The sequence below is a fragment of the Arvicanthis niloticus genome, chromosome 3 (genome assembly GCF_011762505.2).
Source record: "Arvicanthis niloticus isolate mArvNil1 chromosome 3, mArvNil1.pat.X, whole genome shotgun sequence".
NCBI lineage: Eukaryota > Metazoa > Chordata > Mammalia > Rodentia > Muridae > Arvicanthis > Arvicanthis niloticus.
In genome coordinates this window covers 77,884,853-77,911,668 of record NC_047660.1, presented here as the reverse complement: position 1 = coordinate 77,911,668, position 26,816 = coordinate 77,884,853, and positions in this window count along the sequence as shown.

Below are 26,816 nucleotides of genomic sequence, written 5' to 3'. Positions count from 1 at the left end.
TGTGCATGCATACAGTGAGCTGGCTCTTGAGGTCTGACAGAATTTCACTCTGTCTCTAACACAGGCGAGAGTTTGAGTTTCAACCACTGAGTACTGAAGAGAAAATTCAAGAACTAGGGGTTCCTGAAGACTCCAAGAGGAAGACACGTGACCCAGTGTAGTGTACTTGAAACAGTTTAGTAGTCTTCCTATCCCATCTCTGATATGGGCTCAGCCCTCTTGTATGACTATGGCTGAGGAAGCAATGGGAAGACAGAGCACCTCCCTCTGGGGTTCAGAGTGGGTCTGCCGTTCAGCAGGACCAGTAGAGTCAGAGGAGCTGACAGAATGGAGGTTCTATCCTTAAATCAATGGTTCCCATGAGAAGAGACATCCATTTTGCTCCATATGAGTGACTCTATAGGGCTACTGTGTCCATACAGTGTAGGAAACTCCTTTCTCATAGCCAGTGACCATCACCCCCTCCTCAAAGAGCCATGAAAGCTGGCAAGTGCTCCATGGCTGATCCTCAGAAGCTACATAGATGCTTCCACATACTCATTTGAATCAGACCAGCCCCATATGAGGGGAGAGAATTAAACATAATTGTGAGGAAAGGAACGTCAAAGCAATTTTAACTTTTTTGAAAAACACCATACCAAATAGGATTCTGATTTTCAAAAGCCAGAACAGAAACTATGAGAGAGAGAGAGAGAGAGAGAGAGAGAGAGAGAGAGAGAGAGAGAAACACATAGCTGTGAGTAATTAATCTATATATGATTAAATATAAGTGGATAATTATAGAGTTTCTTGGAATGTGTAATGAAAGTGCTAAATAAAGACCTGAATCAGAAATGACACATATTAGAAAGGAAAAAAACCAAATAACAGTCTGGAACTAATTATAATAAAACTATTTTTGAAAAAGTTAAGACTTTGGAGAAGAGGAGCAGAGAGGTTAGAAGTGAAGAGGTTTAAAAGACACATAACATTGAACAGTAAAAGCAGAAGAACACTTTGTCATTTCATCTTCCTGGGAATAGAGAAGTGTATGTTCAATCATGAGATGAAGAAACAGAAGGAAACCAAGATTGGAGTGGGAAAATAGAGCAAAGCATGGAGAGGGCAGGGACAGGCAGAAGAGGAGTCAAAAGAAGGTGAATGGTAGGCATAAAGTCAGCTTTAAGGACAAGAAAACATAAAACGGTTGTACAATAAAAGTTAATGGACTAAATTTTCCTACTGGAAGATAAGACTAACAAAGAATCAACATGAGATGAAACTGCAACTTTGGGAAGACATTGGATAAAGGTACACATGAAGGAAAACAGGGAAGAGGTAAAGGGGTCTCTATGTTACATTGGATGACTTTCAGTTTCTCCCTGCACTGCCAGCATCAGTTGCTAGGGTAAACAGACAGGCAAGAACAATGGTTAAAATTGAAATGTCTCTCAGACTCTGGTGTTTAAATACTTAATCTCCAGCCAGTGGCAAGGTTGGGAAGGTTGTGGAACCTTTGGGAACTGATGCCTCATTGCAAAAGATATGAAACTGATGGAGGGAGGGTCTTGATATTTGGCAGGCTGAACCATGAGCCTGCACTTGTTTCCTGACTGCAGGACCAATGTGAACATCCACCTCATTCTCTTGGCACTACACCCTTCCCAGTATAATGGGCTGTATCTACTACACTGTAAAGCAAAAAACCCCAAACCTTTCTTAAGTTGCTTCTTGTCAGGTATTTAGTCATAACAATAGCAAAAAAGTAACTAACACCGATGCCAAATGATCACTGGCTGCCATTCAAATTTTCCCAGAAATCAGCACCACAAAATTGGCACAAAGAGACACTTCTATCTCATTTATTTTCACCTCAGCTATAGATCACCTATCTTGTGTAACTTTCAGGGGCTGAGTACTTGATGCACCTTCTCAGATCAGAAATGGTCCCATGTAACAGCCTCTTTTAGATCAAATCATTGCCAAATAATCCATATTGTGTAAGTAACCCCATTTTTCACAGAATAAACAGTGATTGGTCTTAGGAATGTGAACACTAGCTACACAACATAAGATCAGATTTGAAGCACAAAAGACTTGAAGCACAGACTTCTGTGGTTGAAGACTGTTTCTTTTCCATCTTTTCTAGCCCCTGAGGACACAAAAGCTCAAGGGTCTGGAACACAACCTTTCACCCATAGATATTTATTGTGCAATTACTGAGTGGCATATATTGTAGCCTGCTCTGTGGATTCAAAAGTCAACAACTGTGGTGGTTTGAATAAGATGGTGCCCATAAGCTCATACATTTGGAAGCTTAGTCATCAGGGAGTGAAATTCTTTGGTAGGTTTAGAGATATTAGGAGGGGTGGTCTTGTTGGAGAAAGTGTACCACTGGTGGTAGGCTTTGAGGTTTCAAAAGCCCATGCCAGGCCCCCTGCCTCTTTCTCTCTGCCCACTGATTAGGATGTAACTCTAAACTACTCAAGCACCATGTCTGCCATTCGTCTTGAATGATGTCAATGGATTAAACCTCTGAAACTGTAAGCAAGCTCTCAATAAAATGCTTTATTTTATAAGAGTTGCCTTGGTCATGGTATCTCTTCATAGCAATAAAACAGTGGTGAAAATAGGCACTAACAGGTAAACGGGGATCCATAAAGACTTTGGGCTTGACCAGTGAGATCAAGTTTGTGTTTTCAAGAGGGCTGGTTCGTTACAAGCCTTGAAGACACACACTGGTTGGTGGGAGGGAATCAAAGATGAAGGGACCACTCCAGAATGGAGGTGTCAATCTTCTTTGATCTATGCTGTATAAGAAAGTCTTCCTCAATGACAGGAATGTTCTTAATCTCTGCTATCTGCTGCTATAGCCATCTCTAGGTAAGCACCAAAATATGGTTGTCTTGGCTACTTTTCTATTTTTGTGATAAGATACCACAACCAAGGCAACTTATAGAAGAAAGAGATTATCTGGAGCTTACAGTTCCAGAAGTCTATTACCATCATGGCATGGAGCACATCAGCAGACAGGCATATATAGTCCTCAAGCAAAAGCTGAGAGCTTACACTCATATCCATGCATAAAAGGCAGAGAGAACTAACTGAGGATGCTGGAAATGGTGTCAGCTTCGGAAACCTCAAAGCTTGTCCCCAGTGACACTTCTCTTCCAACAAGGCCACACTTCCTAATTGTTCCCAAACAGCTCACCAACTGGGGATCAAGTATTCAAAATATGAGTCTTTAGGACCATTCCCATTCAACCATCACCATGATTAAAATGACCTTTAGTCACCCTTTCCTCCTTGAATTTTGATGCCAGAAACAAGATGCCTAGGAAGAGAGGGTCATACCTTGACTAACCATAGCGATGACAAGAGCAAGCAAGGGATTACAATTCAGTCAAGACACAGAGAGGAAGGGCCGCCTGCTCTTTTTATAATAGCCTCCTTGTGACAACCATAGTCCCACAATACCTCCCTTTCAACAGTGTTCCTCCAGTGGTATAAGGACCTCCTACTCGGCCATACCTCTCAAGAGTCTGATTCTGCCATCTCCCAGTAGTGCCACTCATTGGGATCTAAAATGCTAACCCAAGGGCCTTTGGAGTAGGGCACAGTTAGCCCAAATCCAAGAAAGGGTTGTAACTGAGGGCTACTTTGAAAACTTTGAATTTGTCTTAATAATATTTATGTAATTGTAAGTAGCTACATGTGGCTCAAGGTAGCTTTAGGGTTATATAATTCAGAGCTCATGGAGCCTATTGGGTCCAGGGAGCTCAGGACGCCTGTGGGACCGCCTGTACTGATGGCGTGGTACCGATGCTGTGACTAGAGAAGGTAAATCAGTGAGTCCTTGCTATAAAACAGGAAGTGGAGAATGACTGAAGAGGACCTGCAGCATAACCCCTGACCTCCACATACAAACGCACACAGACATGTTATTGATACATTGCACATGCTATTGACACACACAAACTGGTGGCTTTTGACACAGTAGTAAGTCCCTCCCTCTCCCTCTCTCTCTCTCTCTCTCTCTCTCTCTCTCTCTCTCTCTCTCTCTCTCTGTTTTTTGACATCTTCCATAGAGATAATCAGGAACTCAGGCAAGGATGTGAGCAGACAGATATTTATGAACGTGTTCTTCATACTGGCAAAGTTAGATGCAAGCGAGATACACAGCAAGGGATCATCTTGATAAAGAACACGCTGCCAGATATTAGGATACATACACTAATGAAAGTAGCAATGTCAAGCAATATTTAATATAATGCCCGTGGCATATTACTGCTAATTACATGGCTCTGTGGACTGACAGAGGAGAGGAAGGAGAGCAGGCGGATCGCCCGCAGCGGCCATCATCAGGTGATGGGACTGCACTTCCTCGCCCCTGCATCTTTTTATATTTCCCGAGCTCTCCACAATGAGTGGGCCTCGTTTTCTCTTGTAATGAGGGAGTAGGGGTGAGAAAGGGTTATTTATAAATGGGAGAAAGCCATATTTTCCTTTCTACTAAAAAAAAATTCTCTTTTCAAATAAATAACTTTGCCCAGAGTCTCCATCCTGGAGTTTACCTCCCATCTTGCTGCCAGGGAGAAGGCTGTTTCCCAGAGCCTAAGCCCAAAGAACCTTGTGTCCTGGAGACCTCTATAGGCTCCAAGTGTTACTGTCACTGGTGGCCTGGTGTGAGGCCTCTATTGTAACTTCTTCCCCCTAGGAAACTGCTGGGTTTCAAGGCAGAAATATATGCAGGACTTAGGGGGCCCTGAGGGAGTTTGGGGGTGGTGATTAGGTGAGATCATATCTCTGCACAGCCACTTTTTAGGGGTCTATATCTTTGTCACTGTCTGTTTTCCATCTATCTGGTTTCCCGAGTCTGGGTCTCCTATATTCACTGTCTTCATCCTTCTTTACCTCAGTTTCTCCTTGTATCATTGGCACCCCATCTCTCCTCCAAACATATCTCTGCCTCCTGACACTTATCTTGAGCCCTGATCCCCAGGCCCTCTGCCTCTCTATCCCCTCCTCTTCCTGCCTCAGGGAAGCTGTGAAGCTTGGCAGGGTGCTGAAGGTGATGGGCTGCGGCCTGTCGGAGGCCCTGGGAGCTGTTACTATTACTGGGGGCTGCTGCTGTCAAGAGAATGTTCTCACATGTCACATATCAGGAGAGGGTGTCTTCACTTCCTTCTGCCTGATTCCAACAAATCCACATATAGTCCTGCACGGCTCCCCGAGTACAGGCAGCAGGCAGCAGGCTTTCTGAAAGCTGTCCTAAGGAGGTGTAAAGTCACGCAGGGGACAGAGCGGAGGAGTCACACACAGCTTTCTGATAAGATGAGAGGTCTGCCCCCTCCACTGCAGAGACGTCTGCACTGAAGATTCTGTGCTAAAAAAAAACAGTTTCCAAGCCAAGAAGAGTGGGCCTTGATCTGGAAGCTTGCTGCACACTGCTTAAAACAGTTACTTCTAGAGAGGAAAGAGGCAACCATGCTTGGGGGTACTTGAATGGGAGGGATCTGATACCTGGGTCCAGCTATTTCCTGTTCTTCTAAAACCTCAAAGTCATCCATCTAGGAACCCCCAAGAGCATGCACGCAGCTCTCCACCAGTTAGCAGGCAGGGGTCTAGGGTAAAGAGGGTAAAGGCTAGGGATTTAGGTGGCAGTTTAGGAAGAAAGGGGGAATTACCTAATTAGGGAGCAGGGAGCTAGAAATGCATGGTCAGAAAGTGGATGGTGCAAGACAAGATCTCACTTGGGACGAAGGTTAGGGCAGACTGTCCAGGTGCCAAGGGCTTTCCCCTCACACTGAGTTGTTCAACTTAGTGGTATAGTTTCGTTTCTCCGACTCTTCCCTGCTGCAAACCTGGCCAGGAACACCTCAGCCTGGGGACTGAAGTCCCTGTAACTTCCATCCAGTAAGATAAGGTGTTGTCATCCCATTCTAGGAAAATCCTGAGGGGTTGTTTGCAATAATGGGGTACCCTTCTATCTCAACTCCCAGGCCCTGCATGGGGACTACAGGAAAATTTGCTGCTGGAATATGGAGCCAAAGCTTTGAAGTTCCAAGGCTTTGGCTGTCTTGGAGGCTGTGACGACTCGTTGCAATTCCTAGGTAAGTGTGACAGACTGGACTGTAGAAATAATCAGCCATCTATTTTAACCTTTGTTACCTGTCTGTGGAATGAAAGTGCCTGAGATAGAGGATCAAAGTAGGGCTAAAAGGGAGGATTTTCCTCAGGGCAAGAAGCCTTGGCCTGCAGCCAACCTGAATTAGAATGGGCCAGGGTCCAAGTTTTCTAGGTTCCTCTTCAAATGAGGTAGGTGACCATCAGCAAGAGGGCTGGAACCCAGGAGCCCCGCAAACACACTTAGTCATCTTTTGGAAGACCTTATAGTAAAGCAAATTAGGTAAAATTAGCTTATAAGTTGGTAAAATCTAATTATTTAGTTCACTTATTAATCATAATTATTAATATATTAATTTTAAACATTAGCTCTCAGAGAACTGAACACAAATAGATATAAGGAAGCCATTTGCTAAATGAATTTCATGAATGAACCCATCGGGGATTCTATGAATGCACAGAATAGTAGGCAGCTGGTACAGTGATGTTTTATCAAATAGGCGTGGCCAGCAGGACAGATGCCATCCTGGAAGGGGATATGGAGGTGGTCCAATCCAAGAGAGTGAGGTAGAGTACTGAAGAGTCTTCAGTAGACAGACAACTCTCACATCAGTGGATGTGGCTACATCAAGGGCAATGTCGGCTGGAGGTCCAAACACCCAGCAGATTAGCACATCAAAACAGACCCAGTTCTACTCTCCTCATTCCCCATTGTCTTTAAAAGAGAATCATATTAACAAAGATCAGGAATTGGAGGTTTCTCCACATCTACCTCACATACCAGGGTAGAATCCAGGAGGTAGCTGGATAGCTCAGGAAGTTATTAGCATCCTGACACTGGGGAGAAGGTCCTTGAAGCCCTCCCTCATGCCCTGAACTGTCAGACATGATCAGAAGGATCAGTGGAGCCAGATCCCAGGAGTCTGTCCACCTGTCACCCTTGGCCAAGGGTTTAGACTCTCCATGCCTTTTTAATGTCTTTTTAACGCCTTTTTTAGAATAATGGAAAATAAATCTCTCCTGAATGCTAAGGGCCAACCACTGTGCAAAACACCAAGAACAAGAGATGCCATGCCCTCACTCACGGCTGGCCCCTAGGAATGACCCTGTACTGAGATTTTCTGGTGGACAGAGCAAGGAGTTCCCATGAGTATTGAAACGTCAATATTCTGGGAAGTAGACTCAGAGCCAGACCCTCAAGTTTACCCAAGGGTGAGTTGGGCCAAGCAGGGAACTTCAAGCAAACCTCTATATCTATATATGGTTAAAGGGAGAAATTCCAATAGATCTAGCATAATTGAGAAGTTGTTTTTTAATTGTAATTCTAGATTCCAACATGGTCTAGACCCAAAATGTGCAGCCCAACCCGTTGGCTGGTTGCCAGAGAAAAGAAATGGACATACAAAAAAACAAAGTGAAGCAGAGAGACAATGGATTGGTCAAAAGTGAGTTAGCTTTCAGCTTGCTTAGCTGCTGTGTTAGGTTGTGGGGCATTTCATAAAGTCTGGATATGAACAGGCCTTTCTGGGCCTAGACTAGCATACAGGGTTTAGACATTTCATGTCTAACATGAACCTAACACAGGCAGATCTTGGAAAAAACCTGAAAACTTCAGATTCTGTACTACACATTGATACATGTTTATGGACCTGCCAGATGCAAGACCAGGAAGGCAGAGGACTGATGGACAACTATGTAGCCCCAACAGAGCTGGACCAGGGCTGGGCTTCATGAAAGATGCTCTGCTATGTGGCCATTAATCAACTGAAAGAGAAACGTAGGTTGCAAAGATTATATAACTAATTTCTAAAGACCTAAAGATACAAAATGGGCTTTCTGTTTGCTTGTTTTCTTTGGTTGCTTTTGTATTTTTCAGAGCTACTAAGTGTATAACATTCAAAGCTGCTCTACCTGTTCTGGAAATTGGTACTTGATGGCATTGCTGCAGACACTGTGCAGGGATGGTCTATAAGACGTTCCATATACTTCATTCTACAGACTCAGCCCTGGGAGGTGATGCCATTCCTCCTCACAATGGCACTCACTTTCTTCATGTTCCATTGGCAGCTCTTCCTTCTAAAGATAGCCATGCCGGGGCCTGACCTCCAATATGCTCTCTAGGGTATATCTTTGTCTTTTGTTTTAACTAGGAGCCAAAGTCAAATCCTCTAGCCCCTTAAATCAGTGAGTCCTCCCACTCTTTGACCAAGACAATCCCATGGAAACTGTGCTGTGCCAGCTCTGGGTGCCTTTACCGGTGTTACAGACTTTGAGGAATCAGTTGTCAAACTATAAGCACAAGCATGGGGCTTGGAAGATGGCTTGGTTGATAAAGCGTTTGCTGTGCAACCATAAAGACCTAAGTTCAGATTCGCAGCACCCACATAAAAAGCTGCACTCAGCATCAGGCATCTGTTATTCCACTGTGCAGGGGAGCAGAGGCAGAAGCGGCCCTAGAGCTCACTAGCCAGCTAGCCTAGCCAAGTTGGTTGAGTGCCAGGTTTTGTGAAAGACCCTATCTGAAAAAAAATAGATAAATAAAGTGGGAAGTGACCAAGTAAGATATCCAACATCAGCCTATGGCTTCCTTGTGCACCCACACATATGTATGTATACATGCATGCCCATTTGCACATACTTGAACACATAGATTCTCATAACACACCACATGTGTGCATGCAATGCAAATACCTTAAGACAATCATCACATAGGCAAGAAACCTCAACTCCTCTCCCAGACCGTGGAGGATAAAATGCTGTCTAGAGAATAATAAGCCAATGAATAGTGGGACACTAGGCTTGTGATTAGCAATCTGCCTTCAAAGCTTATCCTTTAGTCCTGACTACCCTAGCCGACACTATGCAGATCAAAGATGGACTGTCAAGCCCCCTTCCCGTCCACATTCCTAGTCTGTGACACAGTGACTGAGTACAGTGATTGTCCTAGGGAAATGTGTTTTGGGACAGTTTGTTTTGCAACGACAAATACCAAAATACTGCTCCAAGAACACATAATCATGTTTCCTTCTGCTCTTGGCTGCCAGGAAGCTCAGAGCTAGGTCTGTGACTCAACCTTAACAAGTCTTCCCAACTTATTTTTACCCTTTGTTTTAAACATAGCACCTATGATCTTTAAAACCTATCTTAAATACAGTCAATTTGTATCTTGTATAAACCACTCCACTCCAACTGTTTGTAAAATGAAAGGATGTTGGAAATTTCCTTGATTCATCCCCCGTATGTATCAAGAACTACCCCAATGCTACAAGCTCTGTTCATCCGTCATACTTGGACTCACCTGTGGATGACACCCATTGAGTTACCTTTCAGCATTGTCAGTTAATGCCTCACCTCTACCTTGGTTCTGACTCTGGAGTCTGTTTATCAACCAGTGTTATTCAGCTAGTGTCCATTCACAAAGGTATTCGCCTGGTGCCTAAAGATGGCACTTGACTGCAGAAAGTTAAATTAGACAAGCAGAGAGATGGTGTGGGATGGTTTGGGTCATGGTGGTATAATGAACAATAGTTAAACACAGGTCTGTATGCATCCCTGTCTTTGGGACAAACCCTAGAGGCAGAATTATCCTAGAGGGATAATACCTCTTAAGTCTATAGCAGTCATCGAGGCCAGGTGTGATGATCTTGTCACTTGACACCATCTAGAATCCCCTGGGAAGACCCCTCGGTGAAGGATTGTGTCGATCAGGTTGGTGTGTAGGCATACCTGTAGGGGAGTATTTTGATTAAGTTAGAGGAAGTGTGAAGGCATGCCCATTGTAGGTATAGGGAGGAGGTACCACTCACTGGGGGTAGGGGGGAATCATGGGCTGTGGAAGAGTAGGGAAAGCGAGGTGGGCACAAGCATAAGTGCATTAACCCATTGCTCTCTGTCTGTGGGTGTCGCATCATCAGTTCCCTAGTTCTCTCGAGCTCCTGACACTGTGACTTCCCCTGAATCTCCAAGCCACATAAACCTTTTCTTTCTTCTACCAGTTGAATTTGTCATGTTATTTAATCACAGTGACAAGAAATGAAACTAAGATTCTACAGGTCCGACAATGTATGCTGTGAAGTATTTGTTGACTATTTGTATTTTAGAATTCATATCACTCTAGACTTGTGTGTGTATGTGTGTGTGTGTGTGCGTGTGTGTGCCTATGAGTGTGTACTTGTGTGCACAATGTAATAGCTAACTCAAGGTGTCTGATGTAAACTTTGATTACTTCTACCTTATTCTCTTGAGAACTGTCTCTCACTGAACCAGAATTTCACCATTCTGGCTAGGCTGGATAGCCAATGAGCTCCCAGGATCTGCCTGTTTCTGTTCCCTGATGCTGGGTTACAGGCACAGGCAGTCACGCCTATATTTTTAAATGGATGCTGGAGATTTGAACTCAGGCTCTCAGTCTTGCAGAGTAAGTGTTCTCACTCACTGAGCCATCTCCCCAGCATGCCCATGCTAGACTTTCAATGGTAATGCATTACCCAGAGTATATGTTTCCTAACTCTCATGGCACTTCTAAGGTCTTACTCTGCTGTCAAATATGCAATCATCTCTATGTCCTACTCTGGAGAAAGATGCCTCAGTCACCACCATAACAATTCAAGTTTTCTCCATCAGTTGGGGTCCGATTTTCCTTGCCAAAAAGTTATGTAAAAGCTTCAGGTTTCCAGAGCTTTAATTTTGGACTTGTGGATCAGAGATTGTGGTCCTATAGCAGCTACTACCTACATTTATTTTCCTATTTTATGAAATCCCTCGAGAGACTGATACTATTATTATTCCCAATACAGATGGGATAAAATGGAGGTTCAGAGACACAGAGATGCTTGGCAGAGGCAGAAGGAAGGCCTCATCAGTGGCAGAGCTGGGTTTCAGCCCAAAAGTGAGCAACTTTCAAGACCTAGGTCCTCTTCCGTCTCCTCTGTTCTGCACCCTGACCTCACGAGTAAACAGAAGCCTTCCAACACAGCTCAGTGAGAAGCTGATAGGTGAAGTTAGTGGGATGTCAGAGAAGAAGAAGGAAAAGGGAAGAGAAAAGAGGATGGAAAGAAGAAGACAATCTTTTAAACAGAAGGACTGAAGAGATGGATTAGTTGCACAACATTTGCCTCACAAGCCTGAGGACCTAAGTTTGGAACTTCAGGACCCACTTAAAAGGCCAGGCATAGTGGTCCACACCTACAATCACAGTAATTGCAAGAGGGGAGGTGGAGACAGGAGGATCCTTGGAAGTTAGGGCATGCAAGCTGGTCGTCATGGTCTGGTTGGTGAGAGGACAGGACAGGGAGAGACCTGGACTCAAACAAAAGGTACAAAGCACACTAGGACCAACACAGATGGTTGTCTTCTGACCTCACTACGTGTGCTGTACTGTGAACATACACTCACACCGCACTTGAAACTCTCCCCACACCAACCACACATGCACATAAAGTAAATAAAAAGACATTCTTCCTACCAAGATGCTCTGGGATCCAATGCCAGCATTATAATGCATGCATAACACATATATACCCTTCCTTCCCAACGATGGAAAATATTTCTATCCCTTCCCCCAATTTTTGCCCACAGACTTTTGACAGTTATGCCAGCTCCGATACTCCTACTTGTAAAGGAATGGAGCTTTTAATAGGCATTGCTTTCCTTAAAGAAGGAAACCAAAGCATGGTATTTTGGAAGAGCATGGGCTTAAGGCACGTGCAGAGACAATTCCAGCTTCTAGCTGTCATTTCCTGGCTGTAGGAGCTCAGGATGTTCCCTGTTTTGGAGATACAGTATAGAAAAGGCCATTACTTGTGCCCTTACTCTATTTCTCAGTCCAGATGGAAGGCTATGCCTGGGACAGACCTTTAAACTCTGTGCACAGCATACAGGAAGCTTGCAAGCTTACGGACTCTGGATTATAAGACACACACATAGAGAGAGAGAGTCCTTGTTCTCTCTATCACCAAAAGAAAGTCCCCATCTTTGCAAGACACAGGGCTTCATCTGGTGTCAGACTGCAGAGAGAATTGACTGAGTTGTGTGTGTGTGTGTGTGTGTGTGTGTGTGTGTGTGTGCGGTGTGTGTGGTGTGTGTGTGTGGTGTGTGTCTGTGTGTCTGTGTGTGTGTGTGTGTGTGTGGTGTGTGTCTGTGTGTCTGTGTGTGTGTGTGTGTGTGTGTGTGTGTGTGGTGTGTCTGTGTGTCTGTGTGTGTGCATGATCCCTGCCAATCTAGCACTCAGTGTTCTAGGCTGGAGAAACTGTCCAAAAGCACAGTGTTGTATTTAGTATAGTGAATATAGTGCAGGGCTCCATACAAATGTGGATTTCTACACCTTTTGAGGGCTACAAAACTCCCTGTGCAAGCATTAGGGTCAGAGTTTAGATCCTCAGAACTCATGTTTAAGCAGGGAGGTACAGAGACAGCCCAGCATTTACAAATACTGGCTGCTCTTGCAGAGAACCCAGGTCTGGTTCTCACCATCCATATAGTGGTTCACATTCATCAGTCACTTCAGTTGTAGGGTATCGGATGCTACCCTCTTCTGAATACTATGGATCCACTGGCATACACACATGCACAGGGGGAAACACTCAAAATAAAGCTTTTTAAAAAGCATGGTAGCAGATACCTACAATCCCAATGTTGGGAGGTGGAGACAGGAGGCTTCCAGGGGCTCATTTGTCAGTTGGTCTATTGAATCTGTAATCTCCAGGCTTAGTTGGAGACCCTGTCTCAAAAAATAAGATAGAAAAAGCTACCCAGGGTCAACCTCTGGCATCTATAAACACATGTACAGGCATACAAACACATATGCCAAAATATGCCAGAGAAAGAGAGAGGTGCAGGAGTCAGGGTAGGGCGGGATACAGATCTGAAAGATGAATAACAATCATATTTAACTGTAGAAATGAATAGAGAAACAATAGGGATGAATAGAAGAATCACATGGCTCAGTGGTGAAGTGAGCAACCTGGGGCCTGGGAAGGTGAGGCGCACATCAGAGGCGGGGGTAGCTGAAGAATCTGGAGGGCACACCCTATGTAGCTTGTGCTGGATGCCTTGATGTGACTGTGGAGGATCCTGGGCATGACAGGTTCAAGAACCAGGTGAGAACAGCACAGAGTTGGCTAAGAAGCTTACAGGGCTTCTTTCACTCACAAACATATTTGGAAAATAACCCTACGGTTAGATGAGAATGCTGAGGCCCCAGGGAACCATATCAAAGTGTCTGACCCCAGACCAGAGGGTTGCAACTTTGAGGGTGGTACTGCCTGAAACTGCCCAAAGCCACAGTGTGTGTGTGTGTGTGTGTGTGTGTGTGTGTGTGTGTGTATGCTCCTATAATCAGGAGGGCCTGTTCCCGAGCTGCTGGGAAGCTAACTCTAGGCAGTGTCAGGGTAATTATCCAAGCTGCCTGAACTTTATTCACAGCCTGACAAGGTACACTCCTGGGACTTGTCACTGTGGTTAGTTGGGGGGCGGGGACCTGACATAAGGCTGATTAGGGAGTGTTTTACACAGCAAGAATCTCTCTGATCTTTAGCCGAGGGGACCCCCCCCCTTCCCATCTCATAGGAGAGATGCCTGTGAGGTTGGTTGAGAATAAAGAGCAGCCAGTCCAGCCCCCTTGTTTGCAAATGAGAAAGCTGTTCATAGCACGCCATGCTTTCTCCAAGGCCACGCATGGAGAGTTTGTCCAAGAGTGAGATTACTTACCAGAGCCTCGTGATTCTGCAGTAGACTTTTCTCCGTCATACCAAGCTCACTACTTCCAATCCGAGAGGCTTAAACTTCATGTTTGATTCACGATTACCAGGGAGCTTGGAAATTACAGATTCTGATTCACACGTCTGTGTGCAGTGGAGGCGCTCCATGCCTCATAAGCCTAGCGTTGGTTACGATATAACCACAAAGCACAAAGGAGTGCCAAGGCCCTTCCTTCCTCAAAGGCCACCTTTAACTCCAGAGGAGATGTCAGTGGATGCTTTAGTGTGTTCTCCACTGTTATGGACAGTCGTCCACTGGCTCCAGCTGTCCATGCTTGTGAAATCAGAGTGAGCTGAGCTTAAAAAAAAAAAAAAAAAAAAAAAAAAAAAAAAAAAAAAAAAAAAAGGCTCACGGAAGTCACAGCCTGCAGCTCCTATGGAAACCTGAATGAATGCCCTTCTTGCATTGAGATTTCTCATATTTCAATGCGCCAGTGCAGTTTGCTTTGATAACATAAGGCTTTGTAGGGAAGCTCAGGGAGGCTCTACTTAGCTGTCCACTCCTCACCCTCTGCAAACTATCTCAGTTGCTGGTGTGCTGGTCAGCTTTCTATCTACCCCTCTAACAGAACTCTGGAGACAATTATCTTGCAAAAAGCAAAGACACATTTTGGCACACTGTTTTAGAGACTCTGGCCTGTGGTTAGCTCTATTGCTTTGGAGCCTGAGGAGAGGCAGCACACTGTGGTGGAAGTGCTGGAAGGGCAGAGCTCGCCTCATGACTGGGAAGCAAAATAATAATAAGAAGAGGCCAGGGTCCCACTATCTCCTTCATGGGAAAATCCCCGAAGATTTAAAGACCTCTCATTAGACCCATATTTTAAAGGTCCTACTATCTCCCAATTATGTCACGCGAAGGACCAAGACTTTTAATTCATGGGCCTCTGTGGAATACTTAAAATTTAAACTACACTGTCTATTTATCCTAGCAAATAAATAACCTAAAACAACTACCTACAAAGTTGTGCGACCTTCGGGCTCTGAGGCCTGTTATAACCAACAAATTCTCTCTGTGCCCTTCATTTGAGCTTTCTGGAACAGAGAAGCCAATGAATACAGCTGTACATCTGGTTCTTGACTCCTCTGGGGCTAAGAAGCCCTCACAATCAAACAGGGAGATTTGGTTATGTGGTCATTCTGGCACTCTCATGTATCCATAGCATCAGGGTGCTTTGGGACCCAGGAGCTTAAAAGTAGTCCTGTGCATTTGGAACTAAGAATGACAGGAACACAATGCTGGTGGTGTTTGGGGCTGCTCACTCCAGAGCAAACACACAGAAGAAAATGGAGGTCTCCATATATCATTTGTTCAAGTCGATCTCTGATCCCATTTCCCAGGAGTGAGCATCCTAGCAGGAACAATGAGCCTTCAGAAAGGTTGTGTGGGCATCTGACTGACAGACTAAAGGGCAGTCTCTCTCGTTGCCTCTGTGGCAGGTTCTTGGACTTAGTACTCGATTCTAGTCTGGTTATCATTTCACTCTAAGTTCTAAATCCCTCAAGTGACAGGACCCCCAAGAGCTCTCTCACTCTTTTCTGTGTGTGCATGCTCATGTGTGTGCAGGACACACGCACATACATGTAGGTGTTAGAGGACAACCTCAGATGTCATTCCTCAGGTATTGTCCACTTTTATTTTGAGACAGGCTCTCTCACTGCCCTTGCTTTCTGAGAGGATAGGCTGGATGCTCGGAGAGCCCCAGGGATCCACCAATCTTGGCTTCTTTGGCAATAGGATTATAAGAATGAACTGCACCCAGTTTTTGTTATGTGGGTTCTGGGTATCAAACAGGATCTTGTGAGCTATCTTTATCTACTGAGCTGTTTTTCTGGCCCTCACTCTCCCCCCACTCCCTGCTTTTTTTCCTTTATGAAAAAAAAAAAAAAAAACGTAACTCAGCAGTCTGCATACAGAAGACAGCCCTCACCAGAAGCCAGTTATATTGGTTTTCTGACCTCAGACTTCCAGGTTTTTTGTCCCATGAAAAACACATTTCTGATGTGTATCAGTCATCCTGTGTAAGGTGTATTTTTCTAGTATGTGAATGGACTCAAATAGTGAGATGCTTCAGGACAGCTTCTTTTATTTCTGCACCAGCCCTGTTATACCCACACTGCTATAGCCTAGGTCTGTGACTGTCTCTAGTATTCTATTTGTGTAAAGGTAGCACTGTCTTTAAAGAACCTCCATCTTTCCCAGTCTGGCAGGTGTGGACTAGCCTGGGAGCACATGGTCTGATGGTGGAGGGAGCCAACATGGTCTGACGGTGGAGAGAGCCAAACCCAGCAGGGTCTGCTTTTCACAGACTGACTTAGCCTTTAAACAAGCACAACCAACAGCTGAGATCTGCTTTGGCCAGACACTGTGGTGTGGGCATCAGCTTTCAGTGGGGAAACAGCACACAGCAGGCTCCCAAAATGAGTGCGAAGAAGACCAGATGGAGGTGTGCTGCAGTCTGCCTTGCAGTGACAAAGGCCTTCTTTGGGCTGTGACTTTTGTTTCTTTCCCCAGTAGCAGCCAGCAGTGCATGGGAGACCCGGAGCACTGGTTCTGAGTCCCATATCCGTGCACTGTTGCCCAAGGACAAGTCCCCTGAGGCCACAGATCTGGATCTCAATTTGTCTGTCTGGGACACAGAGGAAGGAAAGCGATTACACGCTTTCTGCTTCTGGCCTGAATGTGTTCAGATTCTATGCAAAGAAGGAGGAGACAAGATCAGAGGCGTCCTAGAGCTCTGTTCCTTCGGGGTCTGAGACCGATACCCAATACCAGGTGGTCCCTGACACTGCCTCCTTAGGTATCAAAGCCAGTTCTGTGTGGCAGGTCACACAGCTGGCCCTGTGTTCTGCACTTGAGGGCTTTTGAGTTTCTGCTCCCCAGAAAGATCAGTTTCTTGCCAATGTCATCACTTTTAGCCAGTAGAGACCTATCAGCAACTCCATCAACTTCTGCCCCCACCACCACCCCCATGCCCGCCTCAACTTTAAGTCTGAGCCCTGGGAACACTGGGGAAACTTAATTCTCGGACACCTTGATTCAAAGAGCCACTGTTCTGCAAAAGCAGTGCTGGACCCTGAATTTCAGGAGCTTTTAGGTGGGTTTCCCACCCAGACATCGATAGGACACAGGAGGCCTGTGAATGTGTTGACCCGGCTTCAACCACAGCTCAGTTTCAAAGAGTTGGCTGTGATCTCAGTGGGCCCTCCTCTTTCCACCCGAGGCTCCATCCCTCTCCTGTGAGCCCAGGTCGCTGTCTCAGTTACTGGGAAGGCTGTCTCAGCTTGTGGGCTTCACCCTTGTCTCCCCTCCTGAGATGAGCCACTTTCTGTGGCAGGACGCCCACCACTTGAGGGAAATAACCTCAGTTCTGGGAATGCCTTGCTTGATCCTCCCAGTTCCTGCCAGGGTTGATATGGAGGGACACCATCACTTCCACAAGAAGACGGTAAACAGGATGAAGCTTTACATGACCTTCTCATTCCGCCCCCCCCCCCCCCCCCCCCCCCCGTGCCACCCCGGACAGCTCATTCCTCCCTACTGAGGTTCAGCTCCTCCCTGGGCTAAGCAGGGCGGTCTGGAATAAACGGACTTTGTAAATAGAAGTACTTCACCACATCGCTCAGGAGCCTGTCCATTCCTGAAGCAGGCATGAGGACATTTACTGCTTCCCTTCTTCGCCGCTGAGAAATTAGTAGGCACAGATTGTCAAAAAAAAAAAAAAAAAAAAATGCCGGGTCTTTGTAATTACAAATGTGCACACATCCCACCGAGCGTCATTTTCAAAAGGCATATTAAGCAGCAGAGACCACAGGGGGGACCCGTGTAAACAGGCTTCCTCAGATCCTGGCAGAAAAGGCTTGGGGGAAGCAGTTGTCCCCAGGAGTTGTTGGCTGTTCCCATTCTTCCGCCCCCGCCTCCCTCCCTGCCCAGCAGCTGTATGTTCCATGCCTGGGAACAGGGTTACAGATCCCAGCAAGAGAGCACGGTGACAGCTCTGGAGCTCACACTCCAACTGCCTTCCAGATCCCTAGGACTTCAGGTTTGATGCTTTCTATCAGGTTTGATGCTTTTCTCATTCTATCGTTCTCCCACCCACCCACCTCTATAACAGCCATGGATGGCTCTCCATGTTCTCTGATGTTACCTTGCAGCAGACCATACAGAATACTGCCTTTGCTCAACCCTAAGGGTGCTGAAGAAAGCTGCGTTTGAGCCCCAGATTTATGTTAGGATTCCAGGTCACATGTTCAGAGTCCTTGTTGGCCTCCCCCATCTCCCATCCTATGAGTATGCAGTCAAGACCCTGATACAGTGAGCAGCAAAGAGCATTGGCCAAATTATGTATTGTTCCTGTGCTGGACATCCCTGGGTATCAGGCCACCTTGGCTATTGTGACTAGACCACTGCTATATGTCAGCAAGAATGACAGGCATAAGGACTTTGGTGGTGAGAGACAAGAGGGGTACCCTGGGTTTCCCTGAGAAGTGGGGGCAGGTCTCTCTCTCTCTAATGGTATCCTCCCACAAAGGTAGATTGATAAGCCACCTCCCCAGACACAAAAGTAAAGGGTCTCAGTGAGTGGCAAAGGGGCTCTCTGTCTAGAACATCCAGGAAGCCACCACTATTCAAGGTGCAGCACCAGCATCCCCACTGCTGCAGGAGAAAGAGAATATAATTCAAATCTGGAGTGCTTAATGGAAGGTTTCCTAGCTGACGGACGGGAGCGCGAAGATTAATTCAGAAGCAGGAATAGATGTTATTTAGGAAAGGAAGGGCATTCAAGACAGAGATGAGGTGAAAGACGGCATCGATCATTTCACTGGCGATGAATGCTTGAATCTGGCAGCAGGACAAAATGAAAGAGCTGTAGGAGGCAGAACAGGAGGGCAGGGGGTGGGGCAGGCTGGGTCATCAAGCTTGTGAGCCAGGCTGAGTCTCAATCTGACCCTGCAGCAGGGAGGGTTGCTGTTGTTGCTATTGTTGCTATTGTTGTTGGTGGTGGCAGTATTGTTATTTGTACACACACACACACACACACACACACATATATGCGCGCGCGCGCGCATAGACAGGCAGGAGCTATGGCATCTGTGTGGAGGTCAGAAGATACTGCTTAGAAGTAAAGTTCTCTCCTTCCATGGTAGGTTCTGGGATAAACTCAGGTCGCCAGGCTTGTGTAACAAGTGCCTTCACATACTGAGCCATCTCTCTTGGCCAGGAGAGTTTCAAACAGTGTGGTCATGTCCTAGGAAGATGTCTCTGTGGACAGGTGGAAGGTCCTTGTACAGGCTCCAGGAGTCAATCATGGTTCTGGGCATAGCTAGAGTTCCTCTTATGAAGCGCTCGCTGCAAACTGGTCACCCACTTTCTGGTGGTTGCAGCTAAATGTAGCTCTTTTGTAAGCATGTGGGTGTGTCTTCCCAGAAAACTACACTACTAAAGTGTAACCTGGGCAAAGCAGTTCTTTGGATTTCTGTCTAGAGGTAAAATCCCAAACAAGGTTCTAGGAGTCGAGATGGTTAAGAACACTAGCTGTTCTTCCAAAGGACCCGAGTTCAATTCCCAGCACCCACATGATGGATCACAACTGTCAGTAACTTCAGTTCCAGAGGATTTCATGCCCTTTTCTGGCCTTCATGGGTACTTCACCCACATGGAAAACATACATTCATGTAGGCAAAACACTCATAATCATAAAATAAAAATAAAAAATTCTAATTTTAAAAAATCTCTAAGAAGGAATTCCAAGCTGTTCAGAACAATCTGCCCAAACCCACTGGAATCTCACAGGATTGGCAAGTCCCTACTCAGAAGGGCAGCTGGTAAAGTTATTGGTGGTATTTTCAGAGATGAAATACAAAGTAGTCCCGTAAGAATGCCTGCTCCCCTCTTGCTGAACTCAGCAGAGACTAGACACACAGTGGATGGGTAGAGTGATGTAAGTAGAAGGGCTACCTTTGGGTGACAGTGGGAGTGTGATCGAGGGAGTTCTGAATGCAGCAGCCTCAGGCAAGATCCACTTCTGTAACTGCTGAGAACCCTGTGCATACACAGTTTGCTGGAGAGCTGGAGAGGGGGTGGGATACTCTCCAGCTGATGTTGTGACAAGAAGGACCAGCCAGCCAAGCTTCTCCTCGATCGTCAAATCAGGCTCACCCATGTACACTTCTTAAGAAACTCTTTCTCTGGGTTTTCCAAGACAGAAACCTAGCCGCCGTGTCCCCATGTCCTTGGTTTTGTTCCTTGCTGGAACAGAAAGTCTGTGGCTTAATGACAGGGTTACTTTCTGGAAAGCAGGTATTACTATCATCCTGCTGACATCCTGGCATGACTTACACAGTCGCTGGATGGAGCCTTTTGTTGCAACTCAGAGGAGACCAGACACACGGAAGATGCATAGAGTTCCATAAGTGGAGGGTGACACTGATGTGACACAATAAGAAAGACTCAAAACCCCTAACACAGATGGTTCTACATGTGATTGTGTGAGCCCACATTCATAGATCTGTTGGAACAGTTTCCTTTCTATCAGGGTCACCACACTCACCACAATACACTCAAGGTGTATTACATGGTGTTATAACAGCTGTGACATTGCTGGGTCACAGAAGTATTTCAGCCCTGGGCTCATCCTAAGAAACACCTTTGTACTGCAATTTGTCATTGACTAGAAGGTGGCTATGTCCTGTGGGATGCTGTGTGTGGAAGATTTGTGGCCTCTATTTTGACCTTAGGATTCCTAATAACTGGCATCTTTGCTTATAATAAAGTTCCCTCCCTCAGGCTTGTCTTCATGACCAATGGCATTCAACACAAGTGGTGGCTTGTCACTTCTCTGAACAAGGTGTTTTCCCTGTGTTTCAGACTCCTTGTTCAGGGGCAGTGGGCTGCCAGAAAAAGAAAGGCACTATGGAGTGCTGGAATTATGAAGACTGGCAGCTGCCCTCGCAGGGACAGAGTGGCCCAAGCAAATTTTCAATAGATTGAGACCTCAGCCTACAAGTGAGTGTCGCTTCAAGAGGGCATGACTTGGAATGACTCAACGATGCCACTTCAGACTCCTGCCTCTTGGAATCTATGGTCGTGAGCTCCTAATTTTCAGGATAATTGCTTCAATACTAGCTGTTGGTGGGGAATGGGCTATGGGAGAATTCTAATTATGTAGACCCATGGATGCAGAAGATCCATGGTCGCGCCCACCCCAGCCTCGGCATGGTCGGCCAGCCTCTGGGTCTGGCCTCTTGGGTCTTCCCATTCCTGAGATGAGGAAGCTGCAGCACCTGCCTCAGAGGTTGCAAGGTTTATGTCCATGAATGGTGCAGGCAGGAAGCATGGGGTTACACACGCTGTGTTCAGAAAAGGTCTGAAGGCCATCACCCTGTTTCAACCTCTCTTTCCAGTTACAGCAAGCCTTCTGCAGACAAGGAAACGTACCTCCTATCCACCTTCCCAGCTCCAGGATTCCCCACCACACCCTCATGGCTACTTCCCCACCACACCCTCATGGCTACTTCTGGAAACTCACCTCTCTATCTGTAACCCTTACCCACCCAGGTCATGGCAGTTCCCGTAGGAGAGATGGCTGTTCTTCTGGACTCCACTCTCCTTATGTTTCTATGTTAGGTTTCATTGCTGTTTTTCTGAGGTCCTCAAGGATTCACATGCAGTAGACATTTCGGGATATATGCTGAGAGGGCTGGTACCTTCACTTTCAAGTCCTCAAGGTTATAAACAGTGTAGACTTAGATTCCCAACCCCTTACACTTGTCCCAGTACAGACACTATTGGGCAGTGGCCTCTTGTTGTACCTTAGACCTAAGACAACTTTGCTTCAAAGTCCCAACACTGGAGGTCCGGCCTCAAGCACACCCTGTCTGTGTTCTACAGCAGACACACAACTAGAAAGCCAAGAATGGCCCAAATGGACCTTTAACCCGGGTACTGTTTCCTCATTCACTGATGACCAAGACTCCTGAGTCCCTGTTATCCCCAGTTGATTCACCTCTATAACAGAAGACATTGCTATATGATACATACACCCAACATGTCTTGGGTGCTGACTCTAAGATAAACATCATGTGAGATCTAGAGTCCACCTCGTGTGTGTGTGTGTGTGTGTGTGTGTGTGTGTGTGTGTGTGTGTGTATCCTTTGCTCTGTTCTCCAGGGGCTCTGAGCTTAGAAAGGAGGCAGCCCTGTGATTGCATCCTGGGATCCTGGTGACTGCACTGGGGTAGATATGTGGGCCATGGAGAAGGAAGGAGGGGCTGCCAGCCAAAGCTGAGTACATCTATCTGAAAGGCTTCAAGAGGAGGTGCACCAGCACTGCATGGTGTCTTAAAAGTGAGAAACAGGAAGGTACCCCAGAACCAGGGAAGAGGGTCAGCATGGCAGATGGTTGGATGGGTAGGCATCAGGCTGCAGGCACTGGACAGCAGGGGGGTGGAGACAGCATGCAGTTTTGTAGAATGAGCAGTATTTCTAAAGAGTGGCTGGGAGCCAGGTGTACCCAGAATATGGAGTGGAAAGGCAACGCACGTGAGTGGGCCCTGAAGGTTCAAGACATTGCCCAGGTGTGGGGATCTTCCATGTTCACTCTCCTTCCCAGCTGCCAGAGCGCTTCCCCTTTACAGAAATCCCTCTGAAGCCAGTGCCTTTTTATTTTTTAAGTGGTTCCTCCTCTCTACAGACTCCCAGAGCACAGTCAAGCATATGCACATTCATGCATATCATGCACTGTCGTATAATCCAATGATTGGTGATTTTGTTTTAATTTTCCTTTCCTTACCCAGTCGCTTTTCCACTGAGTCCGTGTGTCAGGAGCAGGAACTCAGTGTTTCAGTGCTTTTAGGACTAAATCGGAGCCCCTTCCTTAATTCCATTATCCCAGAAACAAACTCACTTCTCCCTCCATACGCTCTTGCAATCCAATCACCTGCAACAGGAACCAGGGAGGAAATGACTTTGCATTTCTCTGGCTTTTTTTTTTTTTTTTTCCTAATGAGTGGCATTTGAGGAAATTAACTGTGTTGAGCTTGATATCCAGAGCCCAGTCTCCAGACAGAGTAAAGAACTAAGGTGGGAGAGAGTGGGTTACAGAAGTAAGTATTTTGTTGTATCTTCCTCTGGCCCCGATGGATATCATTGTAGATGAAGTGATATGATTTGGTCTGATATTACCTCAAATAATCCCAGTAAGTCAGGCTCAGGCACCCTGTTATCATCCCCGTGAGAACTTCACTTTCTCAGAGTGGAGGATGCATGGGAGCGGCCTGCCCTGGCCTTGGATTCTAGCACCTTTGCCAGGGTCCTAGTTGCACATGGTAAGATCTTAAGTATAAGCTTCCAGGTTGCAGGGAGAAAGCAGTGGGTGACAGCAAAATGAATGGCCTTGGAAGGAAACCATAGATATGTGCCCCAAGTCTGTGCCCACTGGCTGCAGGGCTCTGGCAGTTTGCGTGAATCTTCTGAGCCTTGATTTTCTTATTTTGTTAAATGGGAATCAAAACATCTATCCTGCTAGATTGTCACAGAATGAATAGAATAGGATGGTATCCAGTATCCATTGTGTGTGTGAGTGCATGTGTGTGTATTTGTGAGTGTATGTGTCTGTGTGTGGTTCTGTATATGTGTATATATGTATGTGTCTGTGTGTGTTTGCATGTGTGTGAGTGCAAGTGTGTGTCTCTCTGTGTGTGTGAGTATATGTGTCTCTGTGTGTGTATATGTATGAGTGTGTGTCTGTACATGTTTCTGTGTGTGTGTGTGTGTTTGTGTCTGTGTGTGTCTATGTCTGTGTGTTATGTATATGTGTGTCTGCATGTGTATCTGTGTCTGTGTATATGTATGTGTTTATCTGTGTCTGGGTGTCTTGTGTCTGTGCCTATGTGCGTCTCCCTTTGTGTATGTGGGGGGCTTTGCTCTGTACAGGTGTATTGGTCTTGTACCAAGCAAAGATGTCCAACCAAGAGTAAGTGGAGCCGACACCTTGTCCTGTTTATCTAGCTTACTGGTCCATACTATGAAGCTCTTTAAAGAAAGCACTCACCCAGAGAAGAGCTTTGGAAGACTCCTCAGAGGAAAATGTGGAGGTAGAGGGAGAAGAGGGATTGCAAGATCCTGAAATTCTGGGAGGTGGGTTCTTATAACACTCCTGGTTTTCCCCTACTATCCTTGTGACAGAGCCTTCCCTCTGGACCCACAAGAATCTGCAGAGCAGGGATGAGGCCACATCAGGAAGCGAGCCATGCACCTTCAAATGTCTCTGTAAAGGGCTATCTTAAGTGACAGTTGGAATCTTCCCCCATCTACCCTGGCTTGTGTATTTGAAGGTCCTTGAAGAAGAAGCCAGTTCGTAACCCTGTGGGTTCCCTGGCTATTTTAATATATTTTTGGTTAGTTAAGGTTGCCATGCTACAGAAAAGAATCTCTAACTTGGGGCTGGAGAGATGGCTCAGTGTTAAGAGCACTGGCTGCTCTTCCAGAGGTCATGAGTTTAATTCTCAGCAACCACATGATGGCTCACAATCATCTGTAATGGGATCTGATGCCCTCTTCTGGTGTGTCTGAAGACAGCAGCAGTGTACTCATGTACATTAAATAAATAAATAAACCTTTAAAAAATAAAAAAGAATCTCTAGCTTAACACAAATATATAACTCCTAGCCACTGGACAGAAGCTATGGATCACCGCCCAAGCCAGTGGTTCCCAACCTTCCTATGTTACAACTTTTTTTTTTTTTTTTTTTTTTTTTTTTTTTTGTTTTTTGAGACAGGGTTTAAAAACAGTTTCTCAGACTGTGTGACCCCTCCCCCCACCATAAAGTTTTATTGTTGCTGCTTCATAACTGTAATTTTGCTATTGTTGAGAATCATAATGTAAATCTCTGTGTTTTCCAATGATCTTAGGCCATCCCTGTGAGAAGGTCTTTTGATTCTTGCAAAGGGTTCGTGACCCACAGGTTGAGAAGCACTGACATAAGCTTTTCCTTGCTGCGGTTAGGAACCCATACATTTCACAGCGGGTCAAGGTGCATGCCTGAAACCTCTGCACCTAGGTGGCTGAGGAAGGGGGATGCTGACTGATTTCTAGGCCAGCTTGAGTTAGGAGTGCAACTTTTAGCCCAGTGAATGTTTTACTCACCATGTGGTTTCTGGTCAGCCCTCTGCCCCTTCACAGTCCCCAGACCCCTCATATGGGAGGGATGACCCTGGGCTGGAGAGTATTTCTGTAACTCCCACATCTGTGAGCTCCCTCAGGGAATGCGGCATTGGTCCTTGAGTTGGTGGCTGTGGGCAAGCCTGTCTTCCATGCCAGTTCTCCATTGGCCCATCCACAAAATGAAAATAACACCAACCAGGCTGGCTGCAGATGGGGAATGGAATGCCCTTGGGTATTCTTCACACTCTGAGGCTCTCTAGCATGGACCTTGGGGTGGGAGGGGAAACTTGAGACTGGAGAGGAGAACTGGCAAAGACCCTAAAGAATGCATGGATGTGTGGGGAAGGGAGATTAGCCCAGGAAACCAGAGCTCTGTTCTGGGGCTTGGCTATAGATCCCTCCTAAGCAAACTAAGAGAGACCAAGAGCCTGGGGGCACTTCCATTCCCATTTCACAGAAACCTGTGGTGCCCACAGCTTTTACTAGGACCTAGAGTGGGTGGAAGGACCTGGTTTGTGGCCACTGAGAACTGTTGTCTCCAGGGGGTCTGGCTGGCCCCCATCCTGAGGATTACCGTAACTTTTTAATTAAGGCAAAGTTTGCAGGCGTTTGGTCTTTTGATGTGGCAGCTGCAGCTGGGAAACAGGCCTGTGTCTGAAACTTTACTGCCCAGTGGCTCAGGAGCCCGCCACCCACACGTCAGAGCCCACACCCCATAAACAGCCCAGATCATGTGTCTTCAGGCCAGGGTGGGTGAGAGGGGTCTGGGACCACCATGATGGAGACTACCACCCTTGCTTAGAATTTCCTGGGGGTCTGGACCACCCCAGGAACCCCCATGGAAATAAGGATAGTGTCTTGAGATGCTAGTGGAATAAGTAAGGTATTCTTTGATACCTGGGACAGTTTTCCTTCTTGGTCTTGAAGCTCTGCTACATCTAAAAAGACAGAGAGAGAAGAATATGGAGCTAGGAAAAAATGCCCCACAAGCCTTCACATTTCAGATGCAGTTTATATTCGTGGTACATGTTTGCCTCAGCTGGATTGGAAAAGGGAAAAGACTTCCCTCTCTTATTTTCGTGTCTCAGAGGCCCACCTGGGGTGGGCCAGTGGCTCACATGTTAACAGATCTGAAACCTGTACTTTAGGGAGAGTTATAAAGTGAATTGGCGTGCATGGCTCTATTTATAGCCCATATCTATTTATTGAACCCAGACCCATGGACCAGGTACTGTCCTAACTCAGCAGTTAGGAGAAGCCCCTGCCCTTAGCATCCTGGAAGGTCTGGACTTTATGGAGACACTAGGATCCATCAGAGACTGACTGAGACGTGAACCTGGCTCTGTGAGAGCAGCATATCTCAAGCTTACTTCTGGGAGGAGCCCCTAACAAATGTCTGACCAGATGAAAGTGGAATGCTTGTCTCACACTCCACAGCTTTACCTGAAACCCTCTGCTCATGCTGAGATATGTGCCATGTCATATCTGTGTGTAGTTACTACACAGCAGTGCTACAGGTAACTTAGTGTATGTGGCTTTAATGTTCTCACCTCCTTACCCCTGTATTTGTGTATTTCTTTTAGCATACAAACGAGCACTTGGTGACTCCTAGTTATAGGACACGTTCAGAGCTCATGCAGAACCCCATCTTCACCCCAAATATCTCCCAGGATACATGCCATGGGTTCTCTTCATCTTTGTTTTCATGAGTTATGTCACAAGCAAAGTTAAAAAGTAACAGACCATGTATAGTATCTGCCTATGGTCCTGTCACATGGGAGAGAGGCTGAAGT